The sequence below is a fragment of the Pistacia vera genome, unplaced genomic scaffold (assembly GCF_008641045.1).
Source record: "Pistacia vera cultivar Batoury unplaced genomic scaffold, PisVer_v2 Contig996, whole genome shotgun sequence".
Classification (NCBI taxonomy): Eukaryota; Viridiplantae; Streptophyta; class Magnoliopsida; order Sapindales; family Anacardiaceae; genus Pistacia; species Pistacia vera.
The window spans coordinates 77,529-96,219 of record NW_022196885.1 but is presented as its reverse complement, the minus strand read 5'-3'; the positions used below and the strand labels follow the sequence as shown (position 1 = coordinate 96,219).

General features: G+C 34.1%; 1 pseudogene; it reads right to left on the bottom strand.

Moving 5' to 3' along the window:
• Positions 1 to 1,729: 1,729 nt before the first annotated feature.
• Positions 1,730 to 14,565, bottom strand: LOC116121584 (annotated as a pseudogene).
• Between the last annotated feature and the right edge of the window lie 4,126 nt (positions 14,566 to 18,691).

Below are 18,691 nucleotides of genomic sequence, written 5' to 3'. Positions count from 1 at the left end.
TGTTTTCTTTTTTTTTTTTTTTTTTTTTTAAGTCAAGTTAATGCTTCCTACAAACTTCACCATTTTATCGTTCTTCATAAAAGACCCGAAATTTCATTCATCGTAAATCCAGCCACTAAATAGTTTAAAAAGTTACTTGTTTAATTAAAATGTTTATAAGTGAGGATAAATAGTTAATAATTAACACGTTGAATAAAATATAATTTATAAATATATTTTAGTATTAAAATAATTAAAAAGAGTATTATATTATTAAAAATATAAAATAAAGTTTTAAAATTAAAAAGATGTAATATAATAATATATTTTATCAAAATAACTTATAAACAAAATGCTTATAAGAAAAAATAAATAAATACCTTCTCCCAACTTTTTTTTCTTCTTATAAATTCAATTATAAATCCAAAAAAGTTATAATCAAACATATTAGCTTAATTTTAAAGGTTATAAATAAGTTTGACCACCTTATAAATTTAGATAAACACCTATATCTAGAGACTTTTCAATTATACTCTTAATGAAACAATAAAAATTATATCAGTAACATATAACGCTAGATTATATTAACACAATAGTCTATACAATCTTGCTATTTTAATTTAAAGGCAATTAGGTTAAATCATGTAATTTAACGGTTAAATCTAATCTTTTAAACAAATCATTGACATTTTTAACTCAAAAGAGAAAAATCTTTATTCTTTTTCATTATTATAATAATTCTTTCATAATAAACCACAAAAGAGAAAAATCTTTATTCTTTTTCATTATTATAATAATTCTTTCATAATAAACCACAAAATAGCAGTTGAATATGGACGATACTACATTGCACAAGAAGTTGGTAACAATGTTTTAAAACCCGGCCCCGCCGATTGAACCGGTTGAACCGGAACCTGGAAGCTTCAATGGGCCGGGTTTATATTTTTCCTATTCACCCAAAACCCTAGGATTTGGGAGGATGATTGGCGAACAATTGACGGTCAGAATGTTAGGGCTTTTGAAGAGAAAATGCCGGTGAACGCAATGGTGGTGACGGAGTTGATTTCTGGTGAGTAAATCGATCGGAAATCGAACAAAACTGGCAGCAGCAACAATGAGATTTTGCCGACGATTAGCGAGGCTAACGGGGGTGGGGTGAGGTGGGTTTTGGTCGGGAGAAAGAGGGGAGTAATTCTTGGGTGATGGGGAGGGTTTTCGATGCCGGCGCCAATGAGATCTGACCTAGAATGCCGATGCCGACACCGACACCGACGTCGATGAGATCTGGCCTAAATCGAACCTATTTCGACCAAATCTTGGGTATATTTTGATGGAAATGGACTCAAGGGACAATTGAGGTTGCATCTAAGGTGTCGCCGCCACCAATCAATCGCCGATCGATTTGCATTTAGGGTGTGTTTAATAAATTTCAAACCTATAGGGACTTAACTGTAATTTTTAGGGGTGTATTTGCTAAATTTTTAAAGTTTTTGTCAACGGTCAAACCGGTTAAACCAATCAACCAGGGACCCGAAAGCTTTGCCAGGTTTCACCCCGGGTTGGGTTTTAAAACATTGGTCAGTAAAGTTACTAGATCAATATTAAATCGAAATTCGATATGCATTTATTTAAAAGAAAAAAAATAAAAAGCAATTCTATGTTGTTTCTGTAACTACATTAAATTGAAACTCAATAACAAATATTAAAACTAATACATATAGGGAAATATCAACTCATTTCCCCCCACCAATGCAAATTTCAAAGTCTCCAGTCTCCACTCTTCTGTATATTGCAATAGATTACCCAAAACTGTTTGCAATTTTCCCATCAATTTTTTGAATACCTTCAAAAATCATTTCTGCATTTTCTAACATATACATAATTTCTGTATCATTTCGCTTGATCAGTGCAACAGATAGCAGCGGCGCTTTCAAATGAACTCTCTCATTGATCTAAAATCAGGTTATTCTCCAGGTCATGCTTTGGTTCTGTATGATGATGGTGATATTAGAACGTCTTCGAGTATTTCCTGATTTCGTACATGATTCAAGATATGGAGACAAGATCCTTGTTCAGTGCAGACCCACCATTAATCCTCTTTATGCAGTTGGAGAGTCTGGTGTAATAAAGCAGCAGCTGGGTCAATGCAGCCCTCAAGATCTCCATACCGCACAGGAAGTTGCTGAAAGAAGTGATGACGTCTTTGTGCATCAGCTCGATTGCAGCTTTCCATCTGCTCGCAAAGTCCTTAACAAGTGGCTCGACTTCAGCGATAGTTATGGGTTTATCTGAACTAGAACTTGCGTCCTCCGCTAATAAGAGAATGGGCCAATAAGATCATTTCCGAAAGATTACAAGCATGGCACAATAACAAGTGGGTTAGAACTTACAGGCTCGAGTCTTCACAAACTTGATTAAATCACTAAAATGCTCCAGCAGCAGTTCTTCCTGCAAATAAAGGAAGTCACAATAAAGCACACTATGAAATGATTTTTCAAGGGAGGCAAAAGAGCTTAACCACGTATATAACTTTGACAAGAACTCTTCTCCTTAAAAAATTTCTTATTCTTCCATTCTGTGCCACCATGCAACATTATGAGATAACATCCAATATGATAACTAGCACTTTTTTGCCACTAAAACAAGAGGTTCGTAGCCAGCAGGTATGCAATTGTTTTTCACTACTCTGTAAATCCAGGTTCATACAACCAGTCTATTCTACTTATTAATTATACTTGTCGCCTACAAGCTTCAAGTCAAAATCAGACAGAGACTTGATCGTAGCCATGAACCAAAAACAGAAGTCCGTTTTGGGGTGTAACACTTATCTTCTGAAAAGGGTTTGACAAACATAACATGTGTGTTTCATGAACAAGAATGCAAGTTAAAAGTTCTAAGGAGATTGTTTTCAGTCCTTCAGAATTAATAACAGAAAAAGGTAGCTTCCGTCCCTTTTGCTTCGCTTTATGTTCTTATTCTTAACACAAGCAGTAAGAAAAGAAAACTTGCAGCTAAAAGTTCAACAATAAATTTTCATTTTGCATGCAAACAAAATCTAGAACTTGAATTAGTCATTGCTTACCACAAATAATGCTGTGCTGCTCTTCAACAATTCCAGGAAGTGAAATTGAATTTTCCCACCTTCAGGGCTAGCTTCCTGGCATCCAAATGACAATTTAATTAGAAACAGAGAGCCACACAAGGCATAATAATATAAATGCTCTATACAACAGGAGCAACTGCTCTCCTTATAAAAAGTACAACAGCCTAAGCCAAGAAAATTCTCCAAAAAGTACCCTGCAGGATCTCCACCTCTGTGCATATGAAAATTTTGTAATAGCCAGCATGAAGAATCATAGTTCTCACCTTTAGTACAGTAATTGTCATGTCGTAGTTATTTATCAGAAACACAGTCTGTAATTTTGGTCTTGGAAACATTTTTGCAAGCTTCATAAGCAATTCATCTACAGCCATTCTCAACTGTTCCATATTCAATTCAAGCTGCAGACACAGAAGGCTGCATATTTAAGTACTCTCACTGAAACAGTTAAACAAAATAACAGTTAATTAGTTCAGTTTCTCAAAAGCATCTCACCTGGCCATCTCCATATTCAACATTGAGGTGAATAAGAGAAGCTGTAAATTCAGCGTAATGCCTCATTACATAATGAGGATGAATATCATCTTCCAACAATGTCCTCACATTTGCATTACGCAAACTACCAAGATGCAAGTCAAAAACCATCTTAAAACGAGGCCATAGGGAAATATTGACCTGCTCAGATTCAGTAAAAAAGTTGGTCTATGTTGGGATAACTTTTGCCTGCAAGGTACAAAAGATAACAGACCTTGTCTAAATATGAATCCAAGCATGGGATCCGCCGCCAAGACATGATGAGCTGTAACAGAAAATGAAAAAGAAAAACGAACATCAAAGGCAAGTTCAGATTGTAATTGCAAAGACAACTCTACTAGCTCTCTCTTAAAAGGGCAAATTTGAAAAAAGACACCGCAAATATATGCTGAGAGACTTTTAACAATTTGAAAATAGGACTTTTTAAGAGACTCTTAACACATAAACACTGCAATCACAAGAGCTTGTAACATCACCTGGTGCTGGTGCATTATGCGAATCATAAGCATTAAACCAATAGCATCATAACAATTTGGTAGTATTGAGTTGAAGTACTCATTAATGACTGCAAATGGACCTGATAATATCAAAGATGACATGAGAAGTTCTTATAATGTCTCTTACTTAAAATAGAATATTTATCCAAAACAGTATGTCCTCTATTTCCACTGTACAAGGCAGAGATTTTTTCCTCAGTCCATCAGTCAAATAAATGATTTACAACTGCAAGATTATTGGGAAAACTCTTAAAGTTCATGACAATGTACATTTACTAAATGCATTTTGTTTATACCCAGAAATTCCTCAACTTTTCCCTGCATGGGCACCGAAATCTAAGCTGAAGGCTACTTCCCAACCCTGCAACCTTGTTAGCCAGAAAACAAGTGAGATATAATATGCCAGGTAGGTGGCCCCAAGGGGATTTAAATCCTTGACCTCTTCAGTTACAATTAAGGGATTTTTCCACTATGCCCAACCCTTCGATTTTTTAATAAATACAAATAACAATCAAAATAGTACCATTGATTATCAAAGGCAAATAATTCAGTATCAGTTGCATGTCAAAAATTACTGCTCTCTCTCCTCTGCTTTTTATTTTATTTTGGCATGCTAGACATGTTCTTAGGTTGGGCCTCTTCTGGTGCATATCTTGACCTTATTATTCATAAAATTTTATCTGCAAAAAATTCATAAAATATAGATTCTTCCCCGAAGAAATCATCACAGAAAAGATACCTACAAATTAGAGAAGAAAAGAGTCAAAAACTATACAACGGACTTGACATTCCCTTACATCTAGAAAACAAAATCAAGGAGCAGAGCAAAAAGGTACTCAGAAGTTGCAGTATCCATAAGCAGCTTGTGTAAGCTCCGGAAAAAGACCTCATAAGGATACTTCAAGGAGTTGGCTTCAGATATATGTGGAATCAGTGCAGGTTGATCAATTTCCTGAAACCATGGAACCTCATTTGCCAGCAAAGAATGATAGATTTCATAAATAGTGAAACATTTCTTTCACACACAGGAGAAATATCCCACAAATCACTTTTCTTCCTTTCTTTCTTACTTCATTCTTTTTTTCTTACTTTCTTTCTTTTTCTTTTTCCCCTGTTTAAGGACATAGCCTAGATATCATCATTTCTCATCTCTTTACAAAACTGTCATCTTTCATAGATATAATAAATTATAAATTAAGGGACAATTTAAGAAAAAAACAAAGAGTTTAATTCATGTATCTAATTATAAGGTTGGGAAAGTGGGGGAGCAGGTGTTTGAAAACTGACTTCTGTGACAGCAAGCACACCCAGAAAAGTAGGAAACCGAAACAACTATGAAATAGTAGGGCCAAAGAGAGCCTATTTTCAACAATATTCCAATTCTCATGCACACTGCAAAATTATAACCTAATCCGATGCCAATTAAAATCTCAAACATAGTAAAAAGTAATTAACACAAGTTTACAGCATAATTCAAATTTTTTATTTTATCAGACTCCACATTTTTTTGAGTATGTGAAAAATAGGCCTAGATTTCTTTTACTACTATATTGTCTTTGGTATTTACTTTACCAAAGCAACAAATAAAAGAAATGATATATTTCAGCAGGCTTTCTATGTTTCTATATTGGCCCGATTGAGGAGAATTAGATCCACTATAATCAAAATATAAAAATTTAAATAAGACTGCAATGAAACAAAACCTACCAAAGATTGCCCATCCAATAAATTGGAATAAGAATGAGAAGTGTATATTTTCTGAAATATTCCCAAGAAGAAGCTAAGGGAAAACAATCAGTGATCAAAGATCACAACTGACATTTGATTTACTATGTGATCCAGTGAGAAACTAAACGTATAATCCAAAATATCAGGGCAAACAATATTCACAGCGAGTAAAATTAAACCTTTAAAATGTTGATCCTATCCCCCAGAGCAAAAACAGCAAACGATTCTTCAGTGGTTCTCTTCCTCTTGAAAAAAGACTAGTGCTTCCAGTCTCTACACCAATCAAATTACTATATATTGCTATATCTAACTGGAGTTTCTAAAACGCTTGTTTATATGCACGGAAATGTGCACTTAAAACCTGCAAATGGAACAGCAACGTATCAATATATGCGAGAATATTCTTCCACTAGAATATGTAGGAATCATCCTGATCTTTTCATCAGTTAGAATGTAATAATCTTATCATATGCACACAGCAATTAAAAAGGAATGGGTGTAATACATGTAGAACAACATATGCTTATCTTTCAGGAAGTGAAAACTAAATAAAAGTTACATTAAAATTGATCTGGTACACAAAATCTTAGCAATGTAATATTTGCAGCACAACCATTAACACAGAAATTCATAATAGACCCACCACTCTGTACTTCCAAAGTAGAGATAGGTATCTCAGCAAAACTTAAGCTGCATATTATTTGATACAGTGAATCAAAACAACAGTCATATTAATTGCACTAACAAATATATTTCTATATCCAGCTGCAACATGGCTACCTACTTAATCCATGACCTTAAAAAAAAATCTCAGCTTTTGAAGTTAACACAAGATGAAGTTACAAAATAGCCATCCAAACATTCCACAAACTAAAATGAATCCAGCTTTACTTTGCTTAAGCTCGTCCTTAATAAATCCACCACAAATCAAAGCACAATCTGAGCTCATTTACTCAAAAAATGAGTTTCAAGTAATACCCTTTTATAGTCGTTAGTTTGCCTAGAAATCCTAACAAGGAAGGTTTGTTAACCACTAAGAATCAGCAACCATGGCAAAAAGGTCAAACAAAAAATTGAGCCCAGAAGCCTTAGGTAAAGGTGTTAATATTTTAAACAAAAACAAAAAGAACAAGCACAAAACATCCAGGTCATCAGCAATGTTGATTATCTAAAAGAACATCATCCAAAAGTCTGAAGTTTTAGGGCACTAATTTTGAAGATATATGATGAACTAACTCTTCATCCAAGAAAGATATTCTAAAATTGTATTTTCAACGGAACCAATTCAAAAATGTGGTAGTTTTGGTACGTGCCAAAAAGATTAAAAGAAGTACCTATTTCAGACTAGGTCACTACAATTTTAAGGTCCCAAGTCAAGTTTTGTGATTAAATTATCTTCGAAGTTTGCTTGCTTGGTACAAAATACACTTCCACATATTTCAAGAGAAAAATTGAATGCTAAACTTCAACAGCAAGAAAGGTTGAGTTCTCCCGACCAATTGACTACTTATTAAATTTTTTTAATGGCCACAAAGACAAGAAAATGATTGATAGGTAAGCTAAGAATTACTAAGCAGAATACTACTGTTACTATTAAAATCTTCATAAAGTTTCAGAACAAATGCTCCTCGTAGGGTGCAATCCGTTCCCAGAAAGAGAGGAGAAAAAAAATTAATACAAATTACCTGATTCATAAAAAATGAAGAATAGAAGGTAAAGGAAATTTTTTGAAAAACGTATAAAACAAGGAACGATTATAAAGTTAACATATGAAAGAGCAGATGGCCCTAATAATCCGCACAATAGTAAAAATCTAAAGGTTGCAGTCATGGCAAAATTGTATTTCAAATGCATGATAAGTTCTAAAGCAATCACCTTGTTCATTGTGTCGATATATGCAACACAAACCTCATTATAAACCTCCTTGCCATGTTCCTTAGGAAAAGAAATAACATACCTACATTGTCAAGTTTTTCATCAAATTATGGTGAAAAGAGTGAAATTATGAGTACATGAAAAAATTAAAGGCTAAAAACGAATCGTGACACTTTTTTACTGACAATTTAATAACACTACCGACCAACTTATCAAGGACAAAGAAGCATGAAACAATGGTGCAATATGTAAATAAACTAAAATAATTTTTAAAAAATCAAACTACTAATAGCATCCAACTTAAATCAGTAGCTAATGATATTTACATAAATCAGATGTCATACAAACTAAAACTGTTCAGTTATGATAAACTCCAATGATGCTTCTAGGTAGAGAGTTGAAACAAGATATTGAAAAATGATCAAACACAGGACCAAAAAGATAGATGCCCCATATAGGTAGCTCACTTGTATTTAAGAAGAATATTCTGCTGAAGGATCTGAATGTTTGTTTTTGGTTTTCTCAATGTACAAAGCTTCTGGACAATGAAGTCAAAAACCTGCAAAATAATAAAGATAGTCACAATGAATTCTTGTGCCCTTGTTAGCAGACAAAGGTGCAGTGAAGAAAAGTTCACTGCATGGTCATTTGACATCATTTACTTCCCTATTCAAAACTATCATCATTGTTTTCATAAGAGAAGTCATAATTCTAAACCAAGCTCAGATGGACACCTGGGAACACCATTTAACTACCTTTGAAACTGCTTTCTGCCTCAGTTTTTCAAGCTCCAGCTAAACATCTTTAAGGGCTTGAAGTTTTAACCATAAGATCCACTTCAACAAATTTCAGCTTCTTACTTAAGATCTCAAATGTTCTCATATACTCCTCGTTGACCTAAATGAAAATTCCACTGAAAATATGTTAGTATGATGAAAGAAAGGAAAACCAGTAGCTTCCACATTAAATAGGATAACAAAGCAACATTTATGGTGAACAAGGAAATACCTGAGGACATATATGTGTGTGTATCCATGTATAAGGTGAAATTATGGAATTTGACCAATCATAGGTTACAATTTAAGAAATGAACTAAAAGGAACAAGTGAAGTCCAGATCTTTCATAAATATGATTTAAGCTCTACGGGCTAGGGTACTTCAAAGAAGAAAGAAGACTAAACAGACCAAAGGAAAGGAGTATATAAAATATTTTATATCTATAAAAAGAAGAGATGAACATAGAGTTCAAAGGAAGAAGTGTTCAAAATAGAGATGAGCTAAAACAATCTTTTACTATCTTCAATTGGTTATATTTCCATTTCAGGTCTGGATCCCATCTAAAATCGATAAGATTTGTACATAGACTTCATGAAAACCCTAAGAACTAGTATTGCAAAGCTTTTCCTAACGAATATGGTAACCAGTAAAACTTTTTTTTTTTTTTTGGTTAAGATACAGTATAATATTTTTTGCTGTATGATAAGGTGAACCATTGATCCATCACAAGACGTACAAAACAACAGTGGTACAAAAATGCCTCTACTCTATAATCTCAATATACAATTCAGCATCCAACATTACTGGACAAAAGTCCACCAGTTTCCAAAGATGAAAAATAAAGAACCCTGAAATTCTTTAGTTAAAAAAACCTATAAGGATATCAAAAGACAAGCTCTGCCCACAAGAAGAAAATCTCTCCTCCTCCAGAATCTTTTTCCATAAAGGGTTGCAATTTGCAAGCACCAACATCGCTATGAAAATTTTTAGACTTTCTGCCCCACCAAAGCACATAAATACTCTCAAATCAGGAATATGCAAGACTGATAACAAACCTCACCAACCTAGCTGCTCTAAAGAGATGACGTCACAACTTTAGTGAGAAGACAGATAATATTATTGATACTCTCCATCACCTTTACACTCAAACACACCAGTGATGACATAAGTAAAACGCAATACATTTCTTTGTAACTACTATAACTCATGCCCTCCCAAGAAGAAGATATATTAAAATCTATGTCGATCAAAAACTGAATCATGACAAGGACTTGCACACATAAACTTTGACCACATAAAGAGAGCACCACTAACCCAAGAGAGCTTTAGGAAGAAAACATATGAGCAGTTGCAAAATAAAATAACAAAACCATCATGTTTAAATGAGAATCCAAATAAACAAAAAAATACCTCTCCGTCAAAAATTATATCTACCATCCTTGGAGGGATTATAATGTCTTCAACAAATTTTGTTAGTTTTGACTCTGCCACCCATTCAAAGAATATAAGCAATTACCATATATATTCAGAAGATAAAAATGCATGAGAAATAAATAAAAGTATTGACCTAGTGGCATAAAAATCATTTCCCTTAATGAGCAACAAACATTTAAGAAATTGAAACATAAGGTGCATATGAGAACAACAATTGAAACTTAAGAGTTTTGTATCCTAATCAGTCCACATGTTGCAATTGCTTTCTAATCAAAACAACCAAATAAAATATCAACACTTTTTTGTAAATTCACATGAAAAAATTTATTGTAAGAGAGAAAAAGCACTTAAGAGGTTCCTCTATTAATCCTACCATATAAAACAAACACCTTTTGGATGTAATATACAATTTTTCTTTTTTTAATTTTTTTTAGAAGAAAGAAACAAAGAGAATACTATTGATTGAAAAATTAATGACAGAAGAGTGAACAAATTGTCCACAAAAGTTAGGATCCATTTAGAGGATCACAAAAAAAAAAAAAAAAAAAAAAAAAAAAAAAAAAAAAAATCTATACAACAGAAATGAAAAGCTCAAACAAAGCTCAGGGCAATTCAGAAATCAATGTCAATAGCACAAAATTAACCCAAAAGCCCTTCCCATAGATTATCTTGCTTAATAAAGTACTTCAAAAGCATAAGTTCTTTTTGTAGAACTATTGATGCTGTAACTTGATTAACTATCTGACAAGCAGCATATTCTCAAAAATAATACTCATAGGCATAGAGTTCATCCATGTGCACCCCACACACACCAAGAAAAGGGAAAATGGTAGGTACAAATTTTTTTAATATAATAGAAGGCAAGGGTTAATATTTCCAATACAAACAAATTCCTTCCAATTGAACAGGCCACCCATTGAAAAGTTTAGCTAGACCACCTAAAACAATTCTTTGAGTCTGAGAGAGCACATATGATTAACAAAAGTCTGAGGACAAAACTAATTTTATTAAAATAACAGAACTAGACGTAGCTCCTTGACAACCATCATAGCCTCCATTAAGATTAAGATAACAACAGAATCTTCTGGGATACAAAACTTCCCCAATAGAAACCATACCTTGCGATTCTTCAGCTTCAAACCCATATCCATTAACTTCTCTTGGAGGATTTTTATGTTTAAACTTATAAAACCAATCACAGACTGGAACAAAATTTCTAAAAATGTTAGTACTCTTGATCATACAACATCCAATTAAAACAAAGAACAACTCAAGAAACACAGTTAAAAGAGGTGGCTCTCCCTTTGAAATAATAATAACCATAATAACAAGATTACCAAGAAGCTAAGCAACAAACTGTAAATAAACACCAAGAAACCTATTTGAATAAATTGATGTAAGCAAAGAAGAATGAATGAGAGAGGTTAATATTTGAAATATTCCTGAATGTTCTTATCCAAATAAATGAAGAAAGCCTCTTATGTGCGATTCTCAGATGCTAATAATGCTTGTATCAGGGATTGTTATTTTGATATCACGTATGAGACCAATGAATTCATATCTTGGAAGGGCTAAATTAGTAAAAGGTCCTTTTCAGCATTTTTGTGTAAAGTGGATTCTCTCAGAACTAAAACTATGTGTGTGACGTGTAGCAATGACTTTTGCTATTGCAACAGACTTTTACCACTAGTCATGGGTTTTGTGATATAAACAGAAAGTAAGACCACATATATAAAACTTTTTTCTTCAAGCAGCAGCAAATATGAAGCTAGTAGTTCTGTCAGCTTATACCAAGCAATTTTAGAAATAGCATCTGATTGGTGATATGTCTTTGTGTGTCCTACAAAGTCCCTAACATCCTAATTTTATTGTAAGGAATGATTCAACAGCTATGACAGCAATAAGTATTTTAGTATCCAGCATTCGTTGTTGCACAGATTCCTATCAAGAACTCAACAAAGAAAATTTTTGCTTGCTCCTTTCCTCCTCAACTTGATAACAATACGAAATCCATGACACGTTCTACTACTAAAAATAGTTGACTGTATTGCACAACTTTATTATCACTTTTTCAGTTGCAAAGTTATATAAATAAGCATCAACTACTACATGAGAGTGTTCCATACAGCACTTACGAACTAAAGGTCAAACAGGAGTTTCAAATCACAACATTAGGAACAATACATAATGTTATCAGTCATAAATAATTCTTGAACTTCAGAACTTTACTATTCATTGAACTAGCAACTAGTAAATACTAAAAATTCCTTAAAAAGTGTAACTGTAATACTTTTATTCAACAGAACAAATAAAAGATGTTACCTCAAGTCAGATGAATGCAAGTTTTTCTGGCTTGCCCAGCAAGAATTAACATACCTGAAAACTGCTGAGAAGAGTCTCAATCTGTGACAAGATGGCATCGCAATCACGAATTTGATCATGAAGGGACACCAAGTTATCACTTTCTTTAATATAATCCTGCAGCATTGAAAAAGTTCCAGCATCAATCAATAATAATTCATAAATGAAAAAACAATAAAAGTACGATACAAGAAGATGATTAAAGAGCATCTCTGCAATACATAACCCTCACTGAGTGATAGGACAACAAACAGAAATCGAAGATAAGGTACAAAGGCATGAATTGATTCAATACATTTTTTTTTTTATAATAACATAGGATAAAACAACTGAAGTACTTTTGTTTAAAAAAATAAAAGTAAAACGACTGAAGTACTTGATCTTATCAATTTACACCACAACATTACATACAAAGCATCTCAGCAAAGCAAAATAACCACAAACCTGAATAGAGTCCAACTCAACTTGGCGTAGATCATTCTCAACCCCCTTCGTGTACTCCCTTAGTGTTGTACCTTAGACAATATGTTTTCAACTACCTATATTAACACATAGACACATACATTAAGGTATAAAATATGAAGTTTAGCAAAAAAATTATGGAAACAAATATAAAATACTTAATAACAGGATAGTGTAAACTTCATGTGGCAAGTACAAGAAGATCATACGGTATGCAAACTTCAGACCAAACTACCAGATAATCAGAAATGTAATCCAGACGCTTTATTCCTTTTTTATTGATAAGTACTAGATAGTGCAATCTGTCACTTCCTGTGTTACTCATTTAACAATTTAATTTTATACAAACATCTGAATCACTTTGTTCTGCAAATACTCAGACACTATAGGCAAAATTTCACCTCTGAGGAACAAGACAACCTTGATTTAACAAACATCATATATTATCTATATCATACATCAAGATATCAAAATTTCCAAATACTGTTTTCAACACAATAATCATCATGACAAAAGAAGCAGTACTCATAGATCTAATCTATGTAGCCTATTGTAGAAATTTACACCATGTCGACTCAAGGAGTCACACAAATTGAAAAACAAGAACACCCACCCTACTTTCACTTGTTGTTATCCTCAACCAGCAGGTCCTATCTCAAACAGTAAGCTATAAATACAATACTACCTTACCCTAGTTCCCCATATAACAACTACACAAGCAAAAACTACAAAAACGAGACTATAGCTTCATAAAAAAACAACACAAAAGTTACTCACATCATACTTTTTACATTCTTCAAGCTCCTTCGCAAGTCCTTCCAATGATATATCATCACTGCCAAAAACAGCAACAGCAATCAACATCTTCACAATAGAATACCTAGTAGTCTGAACAAAAATACAAGACAGTTTACAACTCTTCTCTTACAGTTAAAAGCACTCTTCATGACCTATCCCACAAACTTTTCCTAAGAATCTTCTAAGCAATAATCTCTAAAAAGGAAAGAAAAATTATTTATTTTCCAGGTTTACAATTAAATTCAGTCAGCATCACTACATGATTGAAATAGAGTGACACTTTGGTCACCGACAAAGGCTTCCAAAGGTGACCCTCTCAAGTTTCCGGCTATTTCCAAGATTTCAGCACCTCAATCAACTTGCCCAGAGAACTTACAGTCACCCACCATTTATTTCCTTATTTTAAGTTACTTTACTAACTGATCGTTACTCAAACATTCAAGAAAACTTGAGAATAGTCAAATTCTCTAAAACACAGATCACATCTTAAATAAATCAACGAACAAAATTCTACATAAATTATACAAAAAGCTTCTACAATTCTTAACTTACCCACTTGCATCTTCCTCAAAAGTCAAGTCCCCCACAAATGCGCCTAGATCAAATACATTTTTCTGGGCATCATTTGCAACACCAAAAGAACCATCCTACAAACAATAAAATTTTCATATTTAAAATCACAACAAAAGTAAACTATCCAAATTCTCAATAAGGCCAAAACAATTAACATTTCACAAATAAAAATTACCACTTGGTTTGCCACAACATCCGCCATCTTCAAACACGCACAACAGCTTCACTTGCACAAATTTAAAAAAGAAAAAAATCAAAGGAACTTCAAAATTAAGTGAAAAAATGTATAATAAGATTGGGTATTCGTTTAATTGCTTGTTTACCTAGAATCGGAACGGATTCTCGTACAACATTTGAACGAAATTGAATTTGAATTTTCAATCTCCAGAAGAGAGTTTCAGATCTTCAGTTGCTGAGATGAAGAGAAAAATTGTAAAATGAGCGGACTAGTTCGATTTTAAATAACGGTAATATGGCTAATATTAACATTTATTTTGGGAAAAATTCAAGAAACCCCCTACTTGAAAATTTTAGATTTTATCCTAGCCTGCTAGTCGTAGGGACCATTTGGGATTCGAAGAGAAATATTGGAAAGTGAGTGGACCGGTTGGGTTTTGAACAACGGTAATATGATTTTTTGAACACTTGTAGTATGATTAATTAACATTAACTCCAGGTGGTTTAGAAAAGAGTAAACGACATATTCCCACCCAAGGTTTGACGAAACCCTAAGTTGGTACCCCAAGTTCTATTTATTCCAGATTCCTACCCTTAAAGTAACAGAAAATGGTTAGATATAACGGCTCAGGGGTAAATTAGTCATTTCACAGAGGAGGCGCACATTAGCAGATCGTCGCCTCTAACAAAGCTCCAGCGCACGTTAGCCAACCTCGTCGCCGACATCAGAGGGGTTTTGGACGACGAACGATGGGGAAGTTAATGGAGGTGACTAGGGGTTTCATCGCCATCGAAAATAGCTCAGATCCGGTGAAAACCGAGATAGTGCACAGTCACTGAGGGTGTAATTGAAGTAATTTCAAAATAAGATGGTTAATTATAATTTTAGTAATTTAGGGGTTAAAACATAATTTATTAATTTAAGGTTAAGGGCATTATGGTAATTGCACCCTCATTACCCAAAAAAATGTTAATAGTGTTATTTTAAGGATGGGAATCTGGAATAAATGGAACTTGGGGTACCAACTTAGGATTTCGTCAAACCTTGGGTGGGAATATTTTGTTTACTCTTTAGAAAATAATCAATAAACACCTTTCTTGAAAATTTTTAAAGGACCAATGTAGGCTTGGCAAAATGGGCCCATACCCGTTAAAAAATATAGGGTACGAGTCCAACTCTTTGGACCCTTTTTTTTTTTACTCGTACTTGGCCTAGCCCGATTTTTTTGCTGGTAGGCTAGGTATACCGCGAATACCCGTGAAAAAAATATTAACCCTAATTCCTAAAACTGTTTCCTTTTGAAGTCTTCTCTAATTCCTTAAATCAATCAGAGATCAAGTTTCGAGTGTCACACATCAAAAATGCACTAATGAGATGACATCTCTCAACTCTTCATCTTCCACCTTTCTTCTTCAAAGTCGTCGCTGTCAGCATCTCTTACCGACTTTCAACCGAGTTTCTTCCCCATTTCAGTTGACCTCACCTTCCTCCACCATCCTTTTCAACCCAAATGGAAAGATCTATCTTTTTGGCCGATTTTCTCACTTTCCCGTGACCCACCTCCAACCCCATGCGATTGCCAGCTCAAGCTAGATCTAGCCAAATTCTAGCGCCATTGGACATCCCCATCACCACCATTTGCGTCCCCATCCTCCATTGATCAAAACCCCCAAGGTTCCAGCCTCATTGCACCCATCGTTCGCTGGCCACCACAAAGATAGGGTTTCGCTATTCTAAGCTGAATTTCGACTGATTCCGACGGCCAAAATCCACTCTGTCACAACTCCTACAACCACTGAACTTCACTCTACAAAACCGTTCTAACCCTAGCACCTGGCTTCTCGTCGTTCATCGGCCGTGACTCGCCACCTACCTTCGTGATTGGGTTTTGTGTTTTGAGTGTTTGGGAGTTTTTTTTTTTTTTTTTTTTTTTTGGCAAGGAGGGTGTGAATTGATTGTTTTAATATTGGCTATGTAATTATTTGAGATTTTGGGCTTGATTATGGGTGTTTTTCTGGTTTTCTCCACCTTTCCCAACTTTTCCCACAGTTTGGCCCAAGAGTTGAGAGAAAATTGATTGTGGTAAGCTTGGACCCACCCAAATTCAAAGGAACCAAAACTGGCTGGTTCCTTCAATTTGGAATCGAAGCCGGCCAGTTCCAATTCCTAGGAATTGGAACTTCTTTATACTAGGTTAATTTAAATTACCCCCTACTTTTTAAAAATGATAAATAAACCCTCTACAAATTACAAATACACCTTTAATATTTTACAAAATTATAATTTAGTCTTAGTTCCTACTTGAGTACTTGGATCTCGGTTCCAGTTTTGGTTCTGGTTTTGGTTTCTGATTTTTGCAGGGTGAACCAGAACCAAAATTGAAACCAGTCAGTTCCTGATTTCTAGAACCATAACCTTCCCTATGAGGGTCGATTCTAGGTAGGAACTGAAACAGGAACCCCAGGTACTCGTCGGCTCTAGTTCTGGCCGGTTCTTTTGCACACCCCTAGATTGTGGGGATGTGATTAAAAAAATGAAAACTGTAAAAATTGTGGGGTTGTAACTGTAAAAATCTAAAACTGGTGTGAACAGTACAGGTATATGCAGCCCACTCGCACCTGCATAGGGTAGTGTAAGGGTCCAACATTTTGGGCCCACTTAGGACCAACCCATTGGACCCATACCAGTTGGGCCCAACCCATATCAAGCCAACCTACCTGTTTTGCCAGATCTAGACCAATGGGATTTAAAGAGAAGAATTAGAAAGTAAGTGGACCGAGTAGTTTTAAACAACGTTATTATGGTCAATTAATTAACTGCAAGTAGTTTAGAAAACAATCAATAAATCCCTTTGTTGACTCAAGGAGCCATCATGCTCTTATTTTGATGATAACAAACCAATATGCCCCTAAGCATATTAGCTAATGACTCTTGTTTAAATGCGGGTTTAGATAGCAAGGAAATTTCTCAATGCATTCAAAGGATTATCAAGAAAGGAAAAGAAAAAGTTTGGACAAAGAATTTGGAAGATTTCAAGAAAGCTTAGTCAAAGCATGAATCTTGGTTAGAAAATGTCATTTGCATATGAAAGCTCTCAAAATGTTGTTTTTGAGGACCTAAATGTCATTATCAAACTAAAGGGGTTAAATAAATTTGCCAAGTTTTGAGTCTTCACAGTTTAACCCATTAGGTCAACCAAATAAGTTTCCATTATTGATTCTTAATCGTGATCTACTATTCAAATGCTTCAGGTATGATATTGTTGTTTTTGGCTATTGACCTAGTTATTTTCATATAAAATATAGTTTTCAAATTCTTCAGGCATATACTAGGAAATCAATAAGAGAAATAAATTTTTAAATGCTGTAACAATGTCGTTATATTGCTCCTAAATTAAACTGTATTTGTGTTATCTAGATGATAAAGTTAGTTAAGATATTGAATTAAATTATATAGTATAATTTTATTGGATTGATGGTCTATTCAAAACTGCAATGAATGGATTCCTGAACTTGTTGTTAGACTTTTTACATTATGGTCCTACACTTGTAATATAATTTCATTAAGGTCCTACACTTATGTGCTGATGTGGATTTTAAAGTCGTGTCTCTTCTCTTGAGCAGTTGTCTTTGATGGAAAGACAACTGCATATAAGAAAGAGAAGTTTACAGGTCCCCATTGATGCAGTTTTAATTTTTGATTCCCAAAACCATCACCCAAAATTGCAGTCAAGTGGAAGATCCTGTAATTCATAAAGGAGCAAGAAGATCAAGAAGTAATTGCTATGGCTGGAGGTTTGTCATTTATTTTCGCATATATTCCATGGAGTTTTTAAACTGAGAAAGATTGTATTGTAAATGAATATTGGAATATGAATATGTTTTTACATTTGTCCCTCAAGAGCTTCTGTCTTTCGAAACTGATCTTTATTGTTAGTGAAGTCAAAAGCAGAAGAAAGTTCACTGATGTCAATATACGTATATTCAGCTGCTAGTATAAGCAATTGTTAGAGTCCATAATTTTTATGGTTTTATATAGACTAAGAGTAATATTGGTCCATAATGTTTTTGTACATGCATGAGATTAGATGAAGTACGTGCGCCATTTAAACTTGTTCAAAGCTATCTTGCTAAACGAAGTTTCAAAACGTGGTCAATTACTAGGGTTAGATGTGGGTACTCAATTCCTTGGGTTATCTGAAAACTTGAACCTCCAACGAGGATTGAAAGCTTAAGGAGAGAACCTTGAGAGCAGGAACTAAAAACTTGAATCTCCAACGAGAGGTTTGGAGCAAGAATTGAAAACTTAAACCTCCGAATGAGAGAATCTAAAAAACAAGAGAGTCTGAAACAAGAGAACATAAAAGATGAGAAACAAATGAGTCGGAGTTGGTAC